The sequence below is a fragment of the Rhincodon typus genome, chromosome 1 (assembly GCF_021869965.1).
Source record: "Rhincodon typus isolate 14 chromosome 1, sRhiTyp1.1, whole genome shotgun sequence".
Lineage (NCBI taxonomy): Eukaryota > Metazoa > Chordata > Chondrichthyes > Orectolobiformes > Rhincodontidae > Rhincodon > Rhincodon typus.
This window is the reverse complement of record NC_063332.1, coordinates 39,748,211-39,772,354: the sequence shown is the minus strand read 5'-3', so window position 1 is coordinate 39,772,354 and position 24,144 is coordinate 39,748,211. Positions and strand designations below refer to the sequence as shown.

The following is a 24,144-nucleotide window of genomic DNA, read 5'->3' as shown; positions in this document are numbered from 1 at the left end:
TTCCAGATCTTGCGGGGACTTCTCTGTGCGGGAATCAAAAAGATGTTTCCTTTAGTGGGAGAATTGAGAACAAGGGACCTTAATAAAATAAGAGGTTGCCCATTAAAGACCAAGAAGGAGATATCATTTTCTTTAGATGGGTTCTGAGCCTTTGGAATTCCTTTCCTCAAGAAACAGTGGGTGCGGAATCTTTAAGTATTTTTAAGGCGGACAGTAGTGGATTCTTGATCACCAAAGGGATTGAAAGATTATTGGAGGAATGCAGGAACGTAGACCTGAGATTAAAGTCAGATCCGCAATGTTTTTATTGAATGACGGAGCAGGCATGAAGGGCTGAGTGGCCTTCTGTTGTTCCTTATTCATCTGTTTGTTTGCATGGCCTCGCAGTCTCTGTAACAATGTCTCATATCAATGTAGTGTGCTGACTCACTGGGGTAGCACTCAGGAAATTGACCCCCGCTATTCCTGGAGGTTTCTCAAAAGGTTTTGAGAAGTAAGCAAAGTTCCCCAATTTCCCTGACTCCCAGATCCAGGTTTACAGAACACATAGACAGGTCTTCTGTACTGAACAAGAATGACAGTTCTTTTCAATTAATTAGACTGCAGCTCCTTCTATAAACTGTCAGCATATAACACTGCTAATTAAAACAATAATCCCGTTAATACTCCCTTACACACAGGTAACTAACAGACATGGTTTATAAAAAGGTATAAACAGAAGGGAAGAACTGTAAAGACAGTTCTTTGTCCCCCAGGTTCTGTAGTTGAGGTGATCCTTATGACTCTTCTGCAGGCCAGCACGTTACTTCAGTTGTCTTTCTCCAGAAGACTCCAATGCAGCTGGTTCACTCATGAAAGGTCTCTGACCTATCAGTTAAAGCCACACCTTAGTGTAACTGTAGCAGGAAAGAAACTTTTTTTTGGTCAAGTTTACAATGAGTTTTTATTGTAGAGAAAACAGACCACTCCCTAGCTGGGAAGAACTGAATTGCACTCTCGCTCTCTCGCTCTCTCTCACACGCACACTTCAATCTCTATCTCTCCATCCATCCCTCTCTCTTTATGTATATATCCTTAGCTCTCTCTATATCTATCTCTTGCTCCATTCCCCTCTCACTCTGATGCTCGCTGTTGCACCCACTCTCTTGCTTGTGCTCTCTGGCTCTCACTCTCTCTCTCACGCTCGCACTCGGGCTCTCTCGCAACCTCATGCACTCTCTTGCTGTTTCACTTTCGCTCGCGCTCTCAAGCTCTCTTGCTCTCATGTGCTCTCTTGCTTTCTTTCTCTCGTATGCTCTCTCGCGCTCTCGCTCTTGCTCTCTAACTTGTTCTCTTGAGAACCAATCTCGTGTTTGTTTGCAAGCAAAAAGATTTCTGTCACTGATAACTGGTCACTAGTCCACAGACCAATCGACTTTGTGTTGCCAGCAAAAGCTGCATCAATATATCCCTCAACCAAATTGTCAGCAAATCAAATTTCAATTACCGCTTGTTCAAACTGTTGTTTACTGCCACGGGTGTTAGATTACTTGCTTTCAATATATGCAGCCAGCCTTTCAAACACTGGTTTGAAACTGCACTGTCTCATTTCAGTCCACAGTTTTATAATTAGAAAAAACACACAATAAAAAAAGTCAAACTCCTTATGGTAGATATTTCAAATCAACCTATTGAGATATATTCTGATGCATGTTTTGGGTAAGTGGGACTTGAATCCAGACCATCTGGTCTAGAGGTAGACACTACCATGTGCCAAAACACCCTATTATCGTGTCATTTCAGCCTTTAACTAGTTGCTGTCGTGCATCGTGTATCTTGCAAGGGGCCCTTCTAATTTGAACAGGCAATAATTTGTCTCACCGAAACTATATACCAAGCAAGCTCTGTCGTTTTCTGCACTTAGAGGATGGTGGTGGCAACAACCTTCTTTTGTGAGGAGAAGCTTGCACAGCACAATGCATGACAAATTTGCAGCCTAATTCCGTGGTGGAATTTAGGTTTGGAGTCACAATGGCCCTGACAGTTTACGACTTTACCATTTCTCCTGTAATTTTAAAAGTGCATTCTCCACAGAAAGTAAATGGAGCTTCCATTACAATGGTCATAATCAAAGTGCCTTGTCTGACACAATCGTGATTTTTTCATTTCCAATTAAAAAGAATTACAGTCCTGAATTTATTATTGAAATAAAATTTTGGTGATAGATTTAACTCTTAATGGCCATGGGATGCATACCGTTCACTTAAGCATTGATCAGAAAGACTTAAAGTGATTTGAAATGCTTAACACATCAGAATCAATAACTCATTAACTCTCTTCTTCTGAAATATTTCTAGGCCACTTCGGAATAACCATATCGGTGTCAAACTGCAGTCATTTATAGACCAGACCAGGTAAGGACAGCGGATTCTTTTTATTAGAAAGAACATGAATTAGCCAATTTTTTTTTTTTAGTGACAATTCAAAAATGTTATACTCACACTTTTCCCATTTATTAATTTGTTGAGCTGAATTAAATTACACAATTCACCATGGTGAGGGTTGAACTCCAGTTCTACTGAATTATTTTGTCTCGGCAACAACAACGCTGCTATATCAGTGCTTACATCTTCATTACAGGAGATACAACTTAGTGAGAAGCAGGGGGAAGTAGAAAGTATCATGGGCATCAACCATAAGATCACAACTTATGATTTCACCACTCAGATTTGGTTTAGTTTATAAATAAACTTGTTAACTCTTCTAATTGTCCACAATATTCTCCATATTAATATGTTTACAGTCATTGAGTCTCTAGATTACTAGTCCAGTAATGTAACCAGTAACGTCCAACCACTCCACCTCCCAGTCCCAAACATCAAAGATTTTTCACCTCACTATCTGTGATAAGTGGAGGCCAATTGTTTTTCCCTACCAACTTGGTTTGACATCAACCTGGACCGGAACCAAGAACCTTTCTGTTTTGTATAGATCAAATCCAAATGGGGCAATGCATTCAGCAACTGTATGCTTGTTTTTATTTGAAGTAGCACTGCGGGAATTTGTGCTATAACAAATGTCTGTCAAGATTTTGAGGAAACTGCAATTTAAATGTATTTTCTCTGGAGGCAATGTTATCTAAGCAATTCGGACTGGACTATCATCTCCCAATGGCAGGTAAATCTGATCATTGAATGGATGTATTTGTCATTTCAGCAAGTGTTTTACACATGGAGTCATAGAGCTGTACAGCACAGAAACAGACCCTTCGGTCCAACTCATCCATGTCAACCAGATATCCTAAATTAATCCAGTCCCATTTACCAGCATTTGGTCCATATCCCTCTAAATTCTTCTCATTCATATACCTATCCAGATGCCTTTTAAATGTTGTAATTTTACCAGCTTCCACCACTTCCTCTGGCAGCTCATTCCATACATGCACCACCCTCTGCATGAAACCGTTGCCCCTTAGGTCCCTTTTAAATCTTTCCCCTCTCACCTTAAACCATACACTCTGTTTTTGGACTCACCCACCCTGGGGAAAAGACCTTGTCTATTTACACTCTCCATGCCCCTCATGAATTTATAAGGTCACGCCCTCAATCTTCCGACTCACCAGGGAAAATAGCCCCAGCCTATTCAGCCTCTCCCTATAGCTCAAACCCTCCAACCCTGGCAACGTCCTTATGAATCTCTTCTGAACCCTTTCAGGTTTCACAACATCCTTCCTATAGCAAGGAAACCAGAACTGTTCACGTTATTCTGAAAATGGCCAAACCAATGTCCTCTACAGATGCAACTAATCACAATATATATAAATGATTTGGATGAGGGAACAAAATGTGACGTCTGCAAACTTGGAGATAATACCAAGTTGGGTAGGAGGGTGAACTGTGATGAGGATGCAGAGATCCTTCAGCATGATCTCAGATTTGGTGAGTGGGCAAATCAGTGGCAGATGTAGTAAAAATTTGGAAAAATCTGAGGTTATTCACTGCGGAAGCAAAAACAAGAAGGCAGATTACTACCTGAATGGCTGTAAACTGGGAGAGGGGAGTGTGCAGTGGGACCTGAGTGTCCTTGTGCACCAGTCTCTGAAGGTAAGCATACAGGTACAGCAGGCGGTAAAGAAGGCTAATGGTATGTTGGCCTTCATTGCGAGAGGTTTTGAGTACAGGAGCAGGGATGTGTTGTGGCAGTTATACAGGGCCTTGGTGAGACCACACCTGGAATATTGTGTGCAATTTTGGTCTCCTTTTGAGGAAGGATGCTCTTGCTCTCGGGAGTGCAACAAAGGTTTACCAGGCTGATTCTGGGGATGGTGGGTCTGATGTATGAGGAGAGATTGACTAGGTTGGGATTATTTTCGCTAGAGTTCAGACGAATGAGGGGGTTTCTTATAAAGACTTCTAAAATTCTAACAGGACTGGACAGGGTAGATGCAGGGAGGATGTTCCTGATGGTGGATGCGTCCAAAACCAGGGGTCACAGTATGAGGATTTGGGGTAGATGATTTAGGATGGAGAGGAGGAGACATTTCTTCATCCAAAGAGTGGTGAGCCTGTGGAATTAATTACCACAGGAAGTAGTTGATGCCAAAACATTGAATGTATTGAAGAGGCAACTAGATATAGCACTTGGAGTGAATGGGATCAAAGGTCATGGGGAGAAAGCAGGATTAGGCTATTGAGTTGGATGATCAACCATGATCGTGAAGAATGGTGGAGCAGACTTGAAGGGCTGAATGGTCACCTCCTGCTTCTATCTTTTTATGTTTCTAAGTTTCCCAATTCTTATACTCAATGTGCTGACCAATAAAAGCAAGCATACCAAACACCTTCTTCACTATCCTTTCGGCCTGTGAAGCCACTTTCAAGGATCTATGAACCTGTGCTCCAAGGTCTCTTTGTTCAGCAAGACTCCCCAGGACCTTACCATTAAGACATTTTGTGGAATTTAAGAGGATAGCTTTTAATGTACTTGGGCTGGGTTAAGTATAATAAAACACTCCAAGTTTCTCTCACGTGCAGACATACGTATCTCACAAACATGATTGGATTGGGGAAGGATAGATCAACTGAAGTAGGGTATAGTGAACTTAACAGCTTGATGTTTTCAGGTCGAATACGCAGGTCCTGCAACTTCCAGTGTAGGACTGATTTAAAATGCAGACAGTTTTATTTGTTCTTTTGGAGATGGTGGTGCTGGGTTGATTTCAAATTCTGTCTGGAACCTGGAGTAATCACGTACAGACAAAAATTACAAATTATATAGGGAGGAAATTACAAATCTAGGCCTTGTCCCTCACCTGCTGGTGGTGCTCTGCAGATAAAACAGGTGTTTAAAACAAAGGATTAACTTGTCACAGACCTTCTCTTTCTAACTGCCCAGGAATTCAAACAAGTTTGTGTGACCAACATTTTTCAATTCTATTTTGAATAAATCTCTCATAATAGAATCCCTACAGTATGGAAACAGGCCATTTGGCCTAACAAGTCCACTCCAACTCTCCAAAGAACATCCCAGTCGGACTTACTCCCGTACCCTATCCTTGCATTTCCCATGACTAATCCACCTAACCTACACATCCCTGGACACTATATATGGGCAATTTAGCATGGCTGATCCATCTAAACTGCACATCTTTGGACTGTGGGTGTAAACTGGAGCACCTGGAGGAAACCCACACAGACACGGAGAAAATGTGCAAATTCCACACAGACAGTCACCTGAGGGTGGAATTGAAATGGAGTCCCTGGCGCTGTGAGGCAGCAGTGCTAAACAGTGAGCCACTGTGCCATCCCATGACTGAGAATCCTGAATTAGCCAGAGTTCTATTGTTCAAGTGATAAATCTAATGATTATCCCCTCCCTGTTGAGGTGACTGGCTGTTGTGCTCATAGGCTAAGAGGTCTACTTCATTCCCATTCCTTGAGTTCATCATTTTTTTTTTTGTACTGACAGGTTGACTCCATTCCAGCCCATTGGACTGTAGAAGGTACAATTATGAAAATTGGCTGCAAGCTCAATTCAATGTGGTTTTAGTTCCTCAAAAAATCGATTAGGAATTTCTCTAGGAGAGACTGTTACCCAAGGGCACAGCTTCAGAGTGAAGGGATGACCCTTTAGGACTGAGATTATTTTCAGCCAGAGGGTGGTTAATCTGTGAAACTAATTGCTGAAGAAGGCTGTGAACATCCAAGTTATTGATTTGTCTTTAGCACAGAGATAAATAGGCTTTGGATTAGTAAGGGGATCAAGGGAGGCAGGGGAATGAGGTTGAGAAATATATCCGCCATGATCGAATGATGGCGCAGACTTGATGGGCCAAATGGCCTAATTCTGCTCCTTTGTCTTCTGGTCTCTCCAGTGGGCACACAATATTTTTGTTGTACAGTATGTTTTCGTAACATTTGACAGCTATCATTTCTCTCCTGAATATACTGGGGCGTTCAACTATATTGAAGGAAAATGCACGTCATTCTAGTTTACTCACAAATCTCATTCCACCAGCAATTCTGTGCTTGCTGACCAAAATTTGTTTCTGTATGACCAACACTTCACTTTCATATCTCACCCTTTGTCAACCCTCATCCTTCCCCATCTCAACAATTAGCCCCTGATCAAAACTCTTAGATAATTTTCCTGAATTCTGGCCTTTGTGCACACTTCCATCCTTTCCCTGCCATTGAGAATCAGCCCTCAGTTGACTGTACTTTTGAGCTCTGGATTTCTTTCTTTACACTTTGCATCTTTCCTCCTCTTTGACAAAGCTTTTGATAAAATTTCTCTTTCTGTGGTTTGTTTTGGTTGATTTTTGATTATCTCTTAGGGATTGTCTTGGATATATTACCATGTTGAAATAACTAAATAAATGCAAGTCATTGTTGTGGAAATACATATCTGCTGCAGCTGAACCTGATCCTCCTTTACAGACATTCAGTATGAGGTACTGCCTAGGCCAGACACCTTTGTACTCAATTTTTCTTCCCTATAGGGAAATATTAAAATCTCTCCCATTTTCATGCAGTTCAAGTTAGAATTGAGCAAAGGCAACCAAATTGTCTGCTAAATCCACAAGTTGCCACGACTGTTGAAGGATTTAATTAAGATGGCATTCATTCTTTTGCTACTCCTAATCAGTTTGAATACAGTTTATAATAGGTGATATGAATTCCTGATAGTTTAACTTTTTTAACTGAGGTGGGGGCAGTCAAGTGCACCTTTATGGCCTTTATAGAAATAATTGATTAGACTGACTTATTAACTTTAGTCTGGTTGGATCATGTGTTTTATATCAAAACTAGTCCCTTTAAAGTTTGCTCAGGTTGCAGACTTGCATCCTTTGGACAAAAGTGGTCTTTTAACCTGCTGCCAACCTTTTCATTTCCTGTAGAGCTGGAACATATCTGTGGGGATTTATGCCTTATCTCACTATCTGGAGGCCTATCTGACAAGATTTTATATTGTGTAGCAGGCAATAGGGGTTTGCACATTTATCCTATTTTTTTTCCTGTTTTATGAAGTGAATACATGAACTATGAATGTTTCTACTGCATTCTCTTCAAAAAGCAACTATCAAAACTCATGACCTCATGACTGGTGAATCTTCAGAAACTTGCAAACTATTAGACATGGATTAATTTGTATGTCTTATCTACTATTGCATTTGTAGCTTGTGCTCTAGAAGTATAATCTTTTTTTAATGTCTAATACAGTCTGTCAGCTTGGAGAATGAGTTTTGTCGAAATTTTGAGGCTTTTGGAACTGAACCAGAAAATAAAATGCAATTACCTTTTTTTTTTCTGTAGCTATGAGACAAGGTTTGTTTTTTTACACAATCCAAAATGATCAGGCTGAACACACGAGAACTAGGCAAGGGTTGGATAATTGTTTGAGATTGCTTTGCTGGTTCTGGACACCAACTGAAACCTTTGTTTTCACATCATGAGGCTTAGAAGTAAGTGGAAAAAAATACTTTCTTGGTATCAGATTTACATCTTTAGAAATTTCTACATAGTCCACTCTAAACCTCGACTGCTCATTTCAAATCCAGATGCATTGGTAGTCCAAATTAATTCTGCACTTATGAAATCAGGGATAAGTTCATTTAGAACTTTCCAAAGATTTGGCTGTTATTAGTAAACCAAAATGAGGACTGCCTTAGGATCAGAATGAGAAAGGAATTAACAAATCCTTCGTTCCTGTAAGATTAACGTTATCATTTTAAGGCTTTTAAACAACAAACTTGATGTTACCATGCCATTGCTTCTTGAAACATCATACCCTTCACTTGTTTGCTTTTAAATGGTGCTATTCTGTACTGTTGGCTTAACCTATCACATAGATTTCTCAACAGAGAAGTTTGATCACAGGTTTATATGTGCTATCAATTTTCTCTTTTATAAATTGCAAGTGACCTCTAGGTCTCAAGGCTCTGTGAAACAATTGATTAAACGAAGACTTAAAATACTTTCAAGCACACAGCTAGAATAATGAACATACTTCGAGATACTTTATATCCAATATCGATGTAATGTAAAGAAATTCTTTGCATGAATTTATTGAACAAAGGAAAATGTATTAGAAAATTCTATTACCTCCACGATTGATTTCAGCTGCTATTCTTGGCACCAGTCTGATGTTCACACAGACTCCAACAGCATTATACTTACAAGAATGGATTTGTTTCTTCGTCAGAAGAATCCTACAGAATACTTAATTTATGACTAGACAGGATGTTGATTTGCCCAGAAAAAAGCTGAATCAAAGTGCAATCTTTAAATTGCATTCACTATATAAATAAAAATTAAGAAGGAAGGTTTTCCTCATTGAATTCTGAAGGCAGAAACTCTCCAATAAAAACAAAATGACATTCTTCATGAAACTATAATTATATGGTATGCTTATCCCTTGACCTGCCGTTGATAGGATTAAATGGCCAGTCTTCCATGATACATTTGAATGGTAGCTTGAGAATTTGTCAAATATTTGTCAAACCTCACTTCTTGCTGGATTAGAGGTTCAAAAGCAAGGCTGCTTTCACCTTTTTTACTTGTATCTGAGTTATGATGACATTTTGTATGACTGCAACATACTAAAATCTATTTCAATTACAACCTTTTTAATCACCATCAGAAACTAGGTCCGCATTTCGGGTGTTTGCTTCAGGTTCAAACTCGTGTCTCGGGTGGGAAATTTACATTTCTTTGTTCCATTTTAAAGCTGCATTGTCTGCAATTAGAATTGCCATCCATTAGTAATCTCTAAAGAAAAATTAATCTTGTACATACAACCTCAGGATTCCTTCTGCCTGCTCGTCTCCAGTTAAAATCTGTCCAATATTTTCAGTCTTGAACAGCTCAAGTGCTGTACAGCTTGGAAATTATCTGCTGATGTCTTTGTTCTCCAAACTGCTTGACTTTCTACATTTTCTGTATTGTCTTGACTTGAAAGCTGAGACATTGCATACTGTAAAGACAAATGGAAAAAAAATGGCCTTTGGCAGGTCACAACATGCACTGCTCTGAATGGCAGCCCTTAAAATTGAGGCACAGAATTTGCACAATATAAATTAGGCACATGGGAATAAGAGGTACATTTTCAAAATCTTGCAATTTCAATTCTGAACTTTACTGAAGTTACCGATGACCTATCGATTGTACAAACCCAGATGTCCTTTATCTTCATTCTATCTTCTTTAGTCCTTATTTCTGCATTGTTTCTTAATGTTGTAACATCCTCTGACCATAAAACTTTTGGTGATATCAATGAAACCCAGGAAATTATATGCTATTGAGATTATAGAACATTGTTGATATTTGCAATGTTATACAGAAAGAAAAAAGCATCTTTATCTTGTATGGCATCTTCAACTATCTTCTGTGAAAATATTCTTTTGAAGTGAAGTCAGTAGGATTGACATTGAAATGATATTATTATTTTTTCAGTACTGTGAATGCTTTCCAAATTGTTAACGTTAAGTATGTTTTTTATATTTTTCTAACCTGTTTTCCTCGAACAACCTGGTGTTAAAATTCTCAGACCTACTACAGACTGGAAAATCTCCAGATTGTATCATTAGTTTGTGGTAACCTTAGATACATCTGATTGAGGTGGGTTTACTACACTTGACTTGAGCATTGCTAAACTCATGAAGGCATTTTAAAAGTCAAGATTTTCCACTCTAGTGATTTTGTCAGAAGTGTGCATATATACAATTAAGTGAAAAAGCTGGTGAAAAGTCATCATTAAACATAGATACCCTTGTGAGAGAGGGTACATTTTGTGTGGCTCTGTTCCCACTGTGGAAGAAAATACACTCACTTTGTCATGCTGGTATATAAGTACATATGCTGGATTCTCCGCATCGAGAAGTTATTCTTGGGCTATTCAGGAGTTTCCTACAGTAAAGTGCTAGGTCCAATCATCAATGAGTAATCCTGAGGTGCTTCATCAATAACTTTCCTTCATAACAGCTGATTATTCAGGTCCATTTGTAACTCCTCAGACATTAAAACTGACAAGCAATAAAATAAGACCAGAACAACATTCTGGCTTTGGCTTAGGCTGACAAGTGACAAGTAACATTAGTGACACAAAGCTGCTAGTCAATGACCATTTCAAAACCAGAGGGAATCTTAGCAGCTCTCATTTTATCTTGAATGACATTACAATTCCTGAATCAGCCACCATCAACCTTCTGGCTTTATCATTGACCAGAAACTTTGCTGGCTACTTAAATGCCAAGACTGCAAAAGAAGATCAGAGGCTGGGTATTTGAGTGGTGATTAATTCACTTCTTGGCTACCCATAGCTCTTTTCATCATTCACACTTCAATACTATGCAGGATATAAAAAGCCTTCTTAATTGTAACCCCGCTCCCACCCACCCCCATACAGCACCTTAAACACTGACCCTTCACTACCAATGCATAATTGGTACAACATGTACCATCTACAGGATGCACTGTAATAACTGACAAACGCTTCTATGATAACAGCTTCCAAAAATATAGGCTACCACTTAAAAGGACAAGGGCAGCGATGAATTGGAATATCATCCACACACCATGATGATATAGGAATGTCACGTCTCCTTCACTGGAACTGGAACAAAATCCTGGAACTCTTTCACTGAAAGCACTCTGAATACTTCCACCACACGAAATGTTAGAGTTCAAGAAGTAAACAGTACACCACACTTCCTGACATTTGGACAGGCAATAAATATTGCCCTTACCAACAGTGCGCGTATTCTATGAATAAAATTGAAATTATTGATTGTCTGACTACGATTCCTAAGTTGCAAAGAAATACATTGACAACCAATTTAAAATTTGGTTGAGCACACGATGTGCTGCTCTTATGTGTACTGGAAGCTATATTTATTAATATACAGGCACCAGTTCTCTGGAGACGAAACATATACATGCACTGTGCTTGTTTCAGCTCAACGAAATGGGTGACAACCATTTGATTGGTTATCTCTCAGGCAATGTCCTGAGAAATCAGTCAATTTGCCTGGTTTTAAGTTTATACAAAGCCTGGCAGTAACTGTCAACCATCATTTAATTTATATATTGGTAGAGGTGTTGCCGTGGAGAATTAGCACTCCCATGCAGTACAAATGTTGGCTTTCACTTTGAAGTGGTATTCTTGCGAATTGTCCTGATGAGTGCAAGACAATAAGCTTCAACAACTTCTTGCAGCAATAATAAAAATTCAAATAACTGGACCATCAGCTAGTTGTCTGTTGTGATTGTCAAGTTGCCAAACATTTGATTACATCTCTACCTTTTTATATTGTTGAAAAACATTTCAGTTATGTTGACTTCTTCTTGAAATTCTAATGTAATTCTGAGGAGGCAATCGAATTAATGAACATAAACTACTAAATACACATAACTTGTGTTTTGGGAATGTATAAGGTCATTTTAACATGTAGCCTTTCAAAAACATTAAGCTTTGCCAATGGCTTATTCAGAAATATTTTGTGATTGATATAGTATTGAGTCACTCAGAATTGGTTCATTCAGTAGTGTTTGGTTATTTAGCAATTTATAGCAAAGGTGATGGTAAGGCCTTTACAATTGATTTAAATACTTCTGGAATAAGACAAAATCAGTTAGCTCCCTCTCATAATCAGTATCTAGTGACCCCTGCTGGAATATGTTTGCCTATAAGTTTGGCTTTATGCCACAAAATACAAAACATCTGTTACATTGTTAAAATCCGCATATAAGTGGTTAAAGTAAAATCCCAAAGGGTATTTCTCAGTGTAGAAAATACCTGTTGAATTCTAGGTGAGCTAACTGTAAAATTATTCATATGTGAAAAAATTGGAGTATCAACTAACCAGAACAGTATTGACAAACAAGAGGCTGGAAGAACACAGCAGGCCAGGCAGCATCTGGAGGACAGGAGCAGCCCTGAAGAGTCATACCCGAAACGTTGACTCCTCCTTTCCTCCAGATGCTTCCTGGCCTGCTGTGTTCTTACAGCCTCCTGCTTGTCTACCTTTGGATTGCAGCATCTAGTTTTTTTGTCTCTAAGAGCAGTATAGACAATAGCAGTGTTGAAGAGTACCTTTATTCAATATTGATGCATGGCTGTTTGTCTGAATTAAAATATGGCCAATATGTCATCTGCTATCACTATTTCAGGATCTATGGGTGTGTTATAAGCCATCTTGTAAATTGAAGAACTTTAGATATAATTGACAGCTGTTTAATAGACTTTCCGATGGTAAAGGTAGATTCACTGTTTTATGTGGAGCCCTCTGGGTTGACAACTTGCAAGAAGAGGCTTTTCAAACAGATTTTTATAATGGTAGCTCGAATTCAAACATCCAAATGAAGCCTTTTATATACCCAATACCTACAAACCTAGGTGATTTAGCAGTGTCCTGTGCCCGACTAACCAGGGAAGTTGTCAAAAATGAGTTTATTACAGTAAGAGGAATTGAGAAGTTCATCTTTAGAATGAAAGCAAGTTGCATCTTTTCTATATGTTGAAGGTGCTAAAATATATATTTATTTTGAACTATGTAAATTTCACTGATCCACATTAGGTGATTAAAACCATTTGGTTAACTATTATTGACCACATTCTTATGGACTTCAGAGATCTTTAAAAATGGGGCAGGACCAAAATCTGTAGTTCTTGCCCTCTTTTCTGATTAGATAATATTTTTGCTTGTAAGGTGATGAGGTACAAGTGAATTGGAAATCTAAACACAGCAGAGCCTTTTCAGAAGAATACAGAGTTCAAAGTAACCCTATCTTTGCTTTCTCAAGGACCTCATCAGGGCTGAGGACTCAAATTTATGGTGTAGACATGAATAGTTATGAAGAGAGGACAAAGACGATATAAATGTTGTGATGTTTAAAATTCTATTGTTCTTTGAACATGGAGTTTGGACAGGAGACAGTGGTAGTGAGGGGTAAGAGTGAAGGTGGCTGAAACTGCTTTGATTCACAGAACATAAGGTAGAGGTTAGAAACTGCTCTTATTATCTGTTCCTCTATTTTCAATAGACTTTATAATTGTTACTTTCTAAGGACTATTGCGGTAGCTCAATTCATTTTGAATGCTTGGCTGAATTACAAAAGCTCTCCGCTTCCTGCAAGTTGAAAATGATTTTGACAGACACTTAAAGCCTATTAAAATTCACTTTCCTTTTCTTACCATAGAATTTTATTTTATAACTGAATATTTGACAGCGTTCAAAATCTTTGAATGGGTTTCATGAATGTGAGTATTCTTTTCTGTACTGTGTGTATGAGTGAGAGCTCTTTGATTTTTTTTTTCATCTCCACAAGTTTGAGTTCTGCCCATTGTGGATACTAGCTGAAGGGCTTGGGTGGTTGCACGTGCGTAATTGGTGGCTGGAGAGTGGGTGGGATAGAGGGTTCGGGCTAGAGGGCCTACATCCTAGGGAGCTGAGGCAGGCCTTCTAACCAACCTACTTCAGTATTTGCTGACCTGTGTAGCTGTTTAGATTTGCTTCAGATCAGCAGTCCCCCCCCACATCTACAGAATGAACAATTATATAGAGCATAGTAAACGGGCAGAATTAGTCCCATCTTGCTGTTCCAGGAATCAGTGTGGTGAACCTTGCGCTGCATTTCTTCAATGACCAGTTATCTTTTCTTCGATAATATTGCACACAATGTGGTCTTACAAGACCCTATACAACTGCAGGAAGACCTCTTTCTCCTGTACTAGAACCCTCTTGCAATGAAACCTAATGTAACATTTGCCTTCACAACAAAATAGAAATTGCTGATGAAACTCAGCAGATCTGGAAGCATCACTGGGAGAAGGGGTTCTGATGAAGAGTCACTCAACTCAAAACGTTAACATTGCTTTCTTCCTACAGAGGCTGCCAGACCCGTTGAGTTTCACCAGCAATTTCTATTCTTGTTTCAGATCTCCAGCATCCACAGTTCTTTGTTTGATTATAACATTTGCCTTGCTACCCACTTGCTTTCAGTGACAGGCATATAAGGATACCCAGATCTCTTTTTTGTACATCAGCATTTCTCAATCTATCTCCATTTAAATTGTCTGACGTTCTGTTTTTCATACCATGTTGGATAACATCACATTTATCCATCTTTACTGCATCTTCCATGTGCTTGTTCACCCGCTCAACTTGTCTAGATCACCTTGAAGCCTCTTTACATCACCACTCCCAATTCTTCCTAGCATTTTCATCAGCAAACTTTAAAATATTACGTTTGATTCCTTCAACCAATTGGTTGATATTGTGAATAGTTTAGACCTAAGCGCATGATCCCTTTGGTACCCCACAAGTTCGTCCTCCCCTGAAAAAGACCTATTTATTGTTCTTGTTTCCTCTCCACTAATCAGTTCTCAATCTTTGCCAATATATTACACCCATGCCCATTGTGGATACTAGCTGAAGGGCTAGGGTGGTTGCATGTGCGTAATTGGTGGCTGGTGAGTGGGTGGGATAGAGGGTTCGGGCTAGAGGGCCTACATCCTAGGGAGCTGAGGCAGGCCTTCTAACCAACCTACTTGCACATTAACCTGTTATGTGAGGTTTTATCAAAAGTTTTCTGAAACTCTAAATACACCACATCCACTGGTTCTGTCTTGCTACTCTACTGGTTACGTCCTTGACATCGTTAGCTTTGTAAAACATGATTTATCTTTCATAAATCCATGTTGACTTTGTTTAATTCTGTTTATGTTCTCTAATTGCCTTATCAGATTCTTTTATAAAACTACAGCATTTTTCCTACTTGCAATATTAGACTGACTTGTTTGTAATTCTCTCATTCTTGTTAAAAATAGTAACATTACATTTGCCAGCTTCCAATCTGGTGGGATTGCTCCAAACTATACAGTAAAGAAGATAATAATCAATGCATCCACTATTTTCATAGCTATTTCCTTTTAGTATCTAAAGATGTAGATTATCAGGCCCAAACAAGTTATCAGCTTTCAGTCCCATTAATATGTCTAGTGGTGTTTTCTTTCAACTAATTTCCTTCAATTCCTCCTCAATTGACTTTTGCTTCCCTGAAGTTTCTGGGAAATTATTTGTCTTCTCCAAAGATAAGGGACTAGAGTATAGTAGTTTAATTTCTCCACTACCGGCTTGTTCTCTATGGTCAATTCTCCCATTTCACGCTGAAAGGAACCTTCATTTGTTTTCAACAATCCTATTGGAAAAATTAGACTAAATGGAGCCCTTTAGACCAAAGTGGTCTGTCTCCAAATCTAGCTAGCCATCACAGGAATGGAATTCTGTCCCTGCATCTCAATTTGGTTTGAATATGTACCCAGTCAGCTTTCAAAGAGGACAAATTGTGTGATGCCGTCTGATTCTCTGTACAGAGGTACAAAGGTTCTGTGCAATGCCTAGCTAATGTTATTGTTTGCTTGAATGCCCAAAAAAACACGGTAAAACTGAAGAATGAGACATATGGATCTGTCTTGTATAATTAAAAATGTAGAACCAGTACATTGATTTCTTAGTCTTACCAGTTTTACTCTCTCTCGGTATAAGAAAAAGGCGTGCTGTGGAACATAATATCTAATTATGGCAGGAACAGTGAACCTACGCAAATATTGCAGTGATCACCGCAGAGATTAGTAACCTTTAAAAAGAGATGACTTTCACGGTGACTGAAAGAGGAGGCAGGAGAATGGAATTGAAAAACATAGCAACCATGATTGAATTGAGGAGCAGACTCGATGGGCTGAATAGCCTAATTGCTTCTAATTGTTTAATCTGCTCCTAAATGTTGTATGTTCTTGCTTATTTCCAAGTCAGGGTAAGTAGTAGCTGGGAGGAGAACTTGCAGGTGGTGGTGTTCCCCCTGTATCTGCTTTGCCATTAAATGGTGAATCAAACAGTTTATGTATTGAACATTTCATTTAAGAGTTTAATTTTAAACGAGTGACCTATTGTGAAATTGTTTAATAACTAACTAGGTTAGTCTTTTCAGAACCTTGACTGGTTTAAAACAGTGTGTGCATCCTGGACTATTAATGGAAGTTTGTTTATAGAACATAGAACAGTACAGCACAGTACAGACCCCTTCGGCCCATGATGTTGTGCCAACCTATTATCCTACTAAGATCAATCTACCCTGCATACCCTACATTTTACTATCTCCATGTGCCTATCCAAGAGTTCCTTAAAAGTCTCTGAAGTATCTGACTCCACTACCACTGCCGGCAGCACATTCCACACACCCACCACTCTGTGTAAAGAACCTACCTCTGACATCTCCTCTATACCTTCTTCCAATCACCTTAAAATTATGCCCCCTCGTAATAGTCATTTCCCCCCGGGAAAAACTCTCTGGCTGTCTACTCTATCTATGCCTCTCATCGTCTTGTACACCTCTGTCAAGTCACCTCTCGTCCTTCTTCACTCCAATGAAAAAAGCCCTAGCTCCCTCAACCTTTCCTCATAAAACCTGCTCTCCAGTCCAGGCAGCATCCTGGTAAATCTCCTCTGCACCCTCTCTAAAGCTTCCACATCTTTCCTATAATGAGGTGACCAGAACTGAGCACAATTAGTTGTGAGAATTCATAACAACAAAGAAAAAAAAGTGTTGAAATACATTGAATTTAGCTTTCATTTTGGTTTAGAATGATCTAGGATTGATTTTTAGGTTAGAAAGTCCTAGTGCATTTTTTTCCCAGGAATATTTTTGGGCAGTTTGAAGAAGACTTTGAGTCAGTCTCTTAGGAAAAGGAGATAAACCTTTTTTATTCTCGTTGCTGTTGAGAAGATAGTAGTGAGCTGCCTTACTGAATATTGCCGACCCACTGTTCGTACAATGGAGTGGCTTGCTAAGCCATTTCAGAGGACAGTAAAGAGTCGATCACATGACTGCAAGTTGCAAACAGGCCAGACCAGGGCAGGACTGCAGTTTCCTGCTCAAAAGGACATTAGCGAACCAGTTAGTTCACTATTAGACTTTAATTTCAGAGTTTTAATGAATTCAAGTTGCAACATCTGCTGTGATATTATCCAGCCTAGGTTCCCCAAAAGCATGGCCTCACCTTCTTTTTTCTGCATTTTGAACAGATGTCCTTTCTTCTGAGAGGTATTGTGATAAGATCTTAAAAATGGCACTCCATTCTCAATAGGTTCCTTCTTGAATTTATTTCCCTGTGACAATTGAATCACATGGGCACTTACCAGACTACAGTGTTTATCATGACTTTATTGTATTTTCTTTTCTAAACATTTATAGCTTCAGTTTCTTGAAAGGGATTTTTTAATCCCTAGCCATTTTGTAAAATTCACCGTGTGTCAAAATATTTAGTCACGTTAGAACATAATAGCCAACCGTAATCCATTCTTCCTTCCACCACCCCATTCCACTCCAACTTCTAGGGCACAATATCTGGGCTCACCTGAAGAAATGTGACTTGGGTAAACTACTGGCCAAACCATACCCCAACACGAGTCAGTGATTTCAGCCAAGCAAAATGAAAAAGTAGCCAAAGATTTTAAGCCTCAAGAGCTAAAGACAAATAATCCAGTTGTATTTAAATTGTTTTGATTGATTATGGAAAACAAGCTGGTGATTGACAAAAATAATTCTTTTGAGGCAACAGCCAGTTAATGTATATTCTTAATCCCTGGCCAATTACAGTATTCCAAAATAATATGGTCTAGAGTGCTGGTAACCTAATTTTTGACGCTAAACCATATGAATAAGTGACAAGAAACAAGTGAGACTGACAGTGTTCAAAAAGTTTTGAATCAATTAGCAGATGGGTTGGGGAAAACAGGAAGAATTTAGATGTTAAATGTATATTGTAGAAGGTGCGATGAAAAGTGCATCCAGTACATGCAAATGAAGAGTTTATTGACAGAGGAAACAGGAAGATCATTTCGATGCCTTTGGAGCCATTAACTGTAAGTATCCAGTCAGTGTAAACTTGTTCTTCACAAATGCATCACCTGGAGGTTATAACAGACGGACTATTCATTATAACTTGCTTCAATCCTACATCAATCTGCACAGATCACTGACAAAGTAGCATTTGGTTGAATAATACAGAGTCTTTAAAGAACATTTTTAACAAGAATGATATAGCTATTAGCAGTGACTTAGCTTGCTTTCATTGAGAAATTAATGCTGAAAAGGTTGCAGGGATTCAAATTGCTAACTATATGAAAGGAGAACAAATAAATTGGGTTGAATCTGACTTCATTTTAAGCCACATGAGTTTATATTTTGGAGAGATTCTCGCTGCAAGATGTAGCCTGATTTCTTGCCATATCTTACCAAAATTGCCTCATTAACTACTTATCTGGCTCCAACGGTGTTTGTTCCATACAATTTTACTTCTAGCTTACCATGCACCACTAGCAGGACACTCAGCTGATACCCACTGAAGACCATCACTCCTTATGCCCATGCAATATTTTAATGGCTGCAGTGCTGCACCTGGTCAAATGTTAGCAATCCAGCTTTGCCCTTCACTGTCAATATAATGGCACCAAGCCACACTGCCCATGGCTCATAGTATGGCTTATGCTCCCTCACACGTATATATCCTAGTCATTGTTTAACCACGAGACTTTCTTTACCAGTCCTTGGATACATCACATTTAAATACTCTTGAGTCCCTGCTCCCCTGTCCCCACTACCCATGAGTCACTTGCATCTTGTTATTGTCCAGGAGGGGAACATAACATGCAGGCAAACCATTCAGACAAGTCGAGACTTGAGCATTTATTGACAGCCGGCAAAAGGGACCACAGAGCAGTCAGTAGGCTCAGGCATCCTTCACAATGCAAGCAAACTGCTGGTATCTTCGCCGTTGACAGTCCATGGTGGCTTTCTGCATCCAGCATGCATAATTTGGAACCAGGTGTCAACAAGGTCCTATCTGCTTCATCAGGCCTTGTGCAGCTGATTTTAAAATTCACAAGGAGAGCATTCTTCAGCTCAATATCCTCCTCAGATGACTTCTCTTATTCCCCAGCTCCTCAGCTTCCATCACACTGGCTCATTACCTGGGTCAGTTGTGCAGAGCAGTGCACGCCAGTTTGGTACGGCACACAGAGTATGCACAGACTATACTGGAGCATCTGCTACCATTGCTGTGGTTGCAGCATGTGCACCAGCTTGGTTGAGGTGCCATGCGGGCTGGGTGACCAACTTGTTACATCCAAAGGGAGCACCTATTGGGTTCCAAGCCCCTTCCTATCCCAGACCTAATTAACCATTCTGTTTACCTATACACTCCCTGGAGTCTATTCTTATACTTACACAACATTTGATGCAATGATGTTTCCCCCATCCCACATAACTTTCAAAGTTCCACAAATGATGGGATGCTTTTGCCCAGCATTTGCCACCATTTAAGTTTATGCCAATAACTTCTGCATCACAGAGATGCCAATGTTAATTTATGTAGCACCAATGGTGTGGTGCAATTTGCAATATTTAACACATGAGCACAATCTGCAGGCATTGTGTATGTGCAAAGAAATGCTTACAAAAGAAATTGAACTGGATTTTGTCATTTCATTGCCCTAACGAAAAGCAGATAAGGATCCTGTGGCATAGTTATGGCTTTTACCCATAAGTGACAGTGACTCTGCCCATCCTGTCATTTTCCAATTGCATTGCACATCTAGAGAACAGGGAATGCAGTGTCATCTCTGAACAAAGAACAAAGAACAAAGAAAATTACAGCACGGGAACAGGCCCTTCAGCCCTACCCAGATCCTCTATCTAAACCTGTCGCCTATTTTCCAAGGATCTGTATCCCTCTGCTCCCTGCCCATTCATGTATCTGTCTAGATACATTTTAAATGACGCTATCGTGCCCTCCTCTACCACCTCCGCTGGCAACACGTTCCAGGCACCCACCACCCTCTGCGTAAAGAACTTTCCACGCATATCTCCCTTCAACTTTTCCCCTGTCACCTTGAAATCGTGACCCCTAGTAATTGAGTCCCCCACTCTGGGAAAAAGTTTCTTGCTATCCACCCTGTCTATACCTCTCATGATTTTGTAGACCTCAATCAGGTCCCCCCTCAACCTCCGTCTTTCTAATGTAAATAAGCCTAATCTACTCAACCTCCCTTCATAGCTAGCGCCCTCCATACCAGGCAACATCCTGGTGAACCTCCTCTGCACCATCTCCAAAGCATCCACATCCTTTTGGTAATGTGGCGACCAGAACTGTACGCAGTATTCCAAATGTGGCCGAACCAAAGTCCTGTACAACTGTAACATGACCTGCCAACTCTTGTACCCAATATCCCGTCCGATGAATGAAAGCATGCCGTATGCCTTCTTGACCACTCTATCGACCTGCGTTGCTACCTTCAGGGTACAATGGACCTGAACACCCAGATCCCTCTGTGTATCAATTTTCCCCAGGGCTTTTCCATTTACCGTATAGTTCGCTCTTGAATTGGATCTTCCAAAATGCATCACCTCGCATTTGCCTGGATTGAACTCCATCTGCTATTTCGCCGCCCAACTCTCCAATCTATCTATATTCTGCTGCATTCACCAACAGTCCCCTTCACTATCTGCTACTCCACGAATTTTAGTGTCATCTGCAAACTTGCTAATCAGACCGTCTCTACCTTCCTCCAGATCATTTATGTATATCACAAACAACAGTGGTCCCAACATGGATCCCTGTGGAACACCACTGGTCACAGTTCTCCATTTTGAGAAACTCCCTTCCACTACAGCTCTCTGTCTCCTGTTGCCCAGCCAGTTCTCTATCCATCTAGCTAGCACACCCTGGACCCCGTGCGACTTCACTTTCTCCATCAGCCTACCATGGGGAACCTTATCAAACGCCTTACTGAAGTCCATGTATATGACATCTATAGCCCTTTCCTCATCTATCAACTTTGTCACTTGCTCAAAGAATTCTATCAAGTTGGTAAGACATGATCTTCCCTGCACAAAACCATGCTGCCTATCACTAATAAGCTCATTTTCTTCCAAATGTAACTAGATCCTATCCCTCAGTATCTTCTCCAGCAGCTTCCCCACCACTGACGTCAGGCTCACTGGTCTATAATTCCCTGGATTATCCTTGCTACCCTTAAACAAGGGGACAACATTAGCAATTCTCCAGTCCTCCGGGACCTCACCCGTGCTCAAGGATGCTGCAAAGATATCTGTTAAGACCCCAGCTATTTTCTCTCTTGCTTCCCTCATAATCTGCGATAGATCCCATCCGGACCTGGGGACTTGTCCACCCTAATGCCTTTCAGAATACCCAACACTTTCCCCCTCCTTATGCCGACTTGACCTTGAGTCATCAAATATCTATCCCTAACCTCAACATCCATCATGTCCCTCTCCTCAGTGAATACCGACGCAAAGTACTCATTAAGAATCTGACTCATTTTCTCTGACTCCTCGCATAACTTCCCTCCTTTGTCCTTGAGTGGGCCAACCCTTTCTCTAGTTACCCTCTTGCTCCTTCTGTACGAATAAAAGGCTTTGGGATTTTCCTTAACCCTGTTTGCTAAAGATATTTCATGACCCCTTTTAGCCCTCTTAATTCCTCGTTTCAGATTGGTTCTACTTTCCCGATATTCTTCCAAAGCTTCATCTGTTTTCAGTCGCCTAGACCTTATGTATGCTTCCTTTTTCCTCTTTGCTCGTCTCACAATTTCACCTGTCATCCATGGTTCCCTAATCTTGCCCTTTCTATCCCTCATTTTCACAGGGACATTTTCTCTGGACCCTACCTGCCCACCCGGTACCAGCCACCACCTGAATCTCCGTGCTCCACATTTTCTCACATTATCCAGAGTCCATTTCCACCTGTCTCCTTCCACACCCTCACCCCCACCCCACTACCCCCACACCATGTGGACACCACTCACTTTGAACTGTTTCTACAACCATCCTCAATGCCATCTGACCATAATGATATTCACCCTGATACTCTAATCTCCCACTGTGGAGACTGTGGTGGTTGTCACTGTCAATAACTTCGTTCGTCTCCATGCCCTCCAATATTGGTCTGCATATCCCCAAACACCTTGAGTTTCACCTTGTCACCACCATTGCTCCCATTTCAATAAAAACCTCTGCTTTCCCCCTTACTGTCTTGACATTCAAATCCCTTTTGATATTGATCCTCTCTTTGCCTCGTTTGCACCCTCCTTAACAAAAAATGGAAGGACACCCGGGACTTGTGTTTGCCTTAGAGGTTTGACTGACTTTCCTAAGTAGCATTCTGGACATGACTGACCATTAAACACTGCCTTTGCAGCTCCCTGACTGTCCTCTTCTCCCTGGCATTTCACATGAAGGAAAACTTTTTTTAATTTCAAAAATATGCTTTATTCTTTAAAAAATCTTTATATATGTATGAAGTCACTAAAGTAGTTTGTTTCCTTGATACATAACCGTACAGAACCAAACAAACATTGGAGTTTGACTCTATCCAAAAAAAACTAAAGGCATCTCTTCCTTGAACCAGACTATATTTACATGCATTTGAGGTACCAGGAGGGTTCAATAACTGAGTGGACCCCCATTTAACTTCAGCGGAAAGACCTCAGACAGTGGTCTTTCCGCACTGCACCTTGGAATGTGCCAGTCTGCAATACTCAGTCGGGTCAACTCCTTGTTCTGGAAGACTCAAGTTTCGAGCAGACCAAAGAGCGTCTCTCACTGAGTTGATGGTCCTCCAGATGCAGTTGATGTTGGTCTCAGTATGCACTGGGGGAGCTGTTCAGGATGAACCTCGACCGAAACCATTGCATCTTTCTCCAGACCTCCTCTAGGCATGGACACAAACTTCTACAAGTGATAAAATGTTTTCACTCAAACGTCATGTTTCCAAACCATCAGGTAATTAACCATAGTAATGTTACGATAGGAAATACGTAGCCTAATTTGTTTCTGTCTATCAATTTTCTGCTATTGTTTTTCTCTTGCTCCAAAGTGTAGATCTGCACAGTCTTCTACCAAGAAAGTGGAAAACCTCATAATTGAAAAAATTGGCCTGATTCTGATAAAAAGATTATGCATGTAAGAAAGAATGCACAGTCATTGAAGATAACCTATTGGATAATCTTTTCATCCATGCATATCCGTCTTGGATGGAGGAATGTCAAGAAATTCTGTGGATTCCCTCTAACTAATTGTAATAATGGATAGAAAATTGTGTGCAGGGTGCACAGGATTTCCTGTTATATGGTCCCATCGGGCAAAAGTCTGTGCAGGCATTAAGCAAGCAGAAAATGTGTACATAGGTTATAAAACCATAAAGGAAAAATAAAATGCTATAATGGTAAAAACTTTATTCTTCATGGTTCACTTCATATTAAAGCCCATCTATATTCCAGGGTTAATGGATTATTCTGACTCTTGAATAATGCTTTTCTTGTCTCCACCATCTGTCTTACATGTTAAACATGCAACAGAACATACTGACTACATTTTACAGGCAGTTTGTACGTGCACAATTACTCAGCGGTTGCTTGTGCAGCTTTATTTTACATGTCACATTTCTTTCTCAAAAACAGTTGGTGTTTAAAGCTTATTTTCCTCTCAAACTGTAAATTTTCAGGCAGTTCATAGCTAATCTGTACCATAATTCACCCATTGTATCCCTTGATGTCCAAAAAACTCTGTCAAACATAGACTCAAATAC

The 24,144-nt window shown here is 40.0% G+C and overlaps 1 protein-coding gene across 3 annotated transcripts in view; it reads left to right on the top strand.

Annotated features, from left to right (window-relative positions):
* The window catches only part of cntfr (ciliary neurotrophic factor receptor), a 386,945-nt gene that overhangs the window by 104,474 nt on the left and 258,327 nt on the right, over window positions 1-24,144 (top strand). For all 3 annotated transcript variants that reach the window (XM_048599588.1, XM_048599589.1, XM_020527146.2), the window contains exon 2: window positions 2,337-2,393. The gene's annotated coding sequence lies outside the window, so the exon portion shown is untranslated. The remainder of the gene's footprint in view (window positions 1-2,336; window positions 2,394-24,144) is intronic.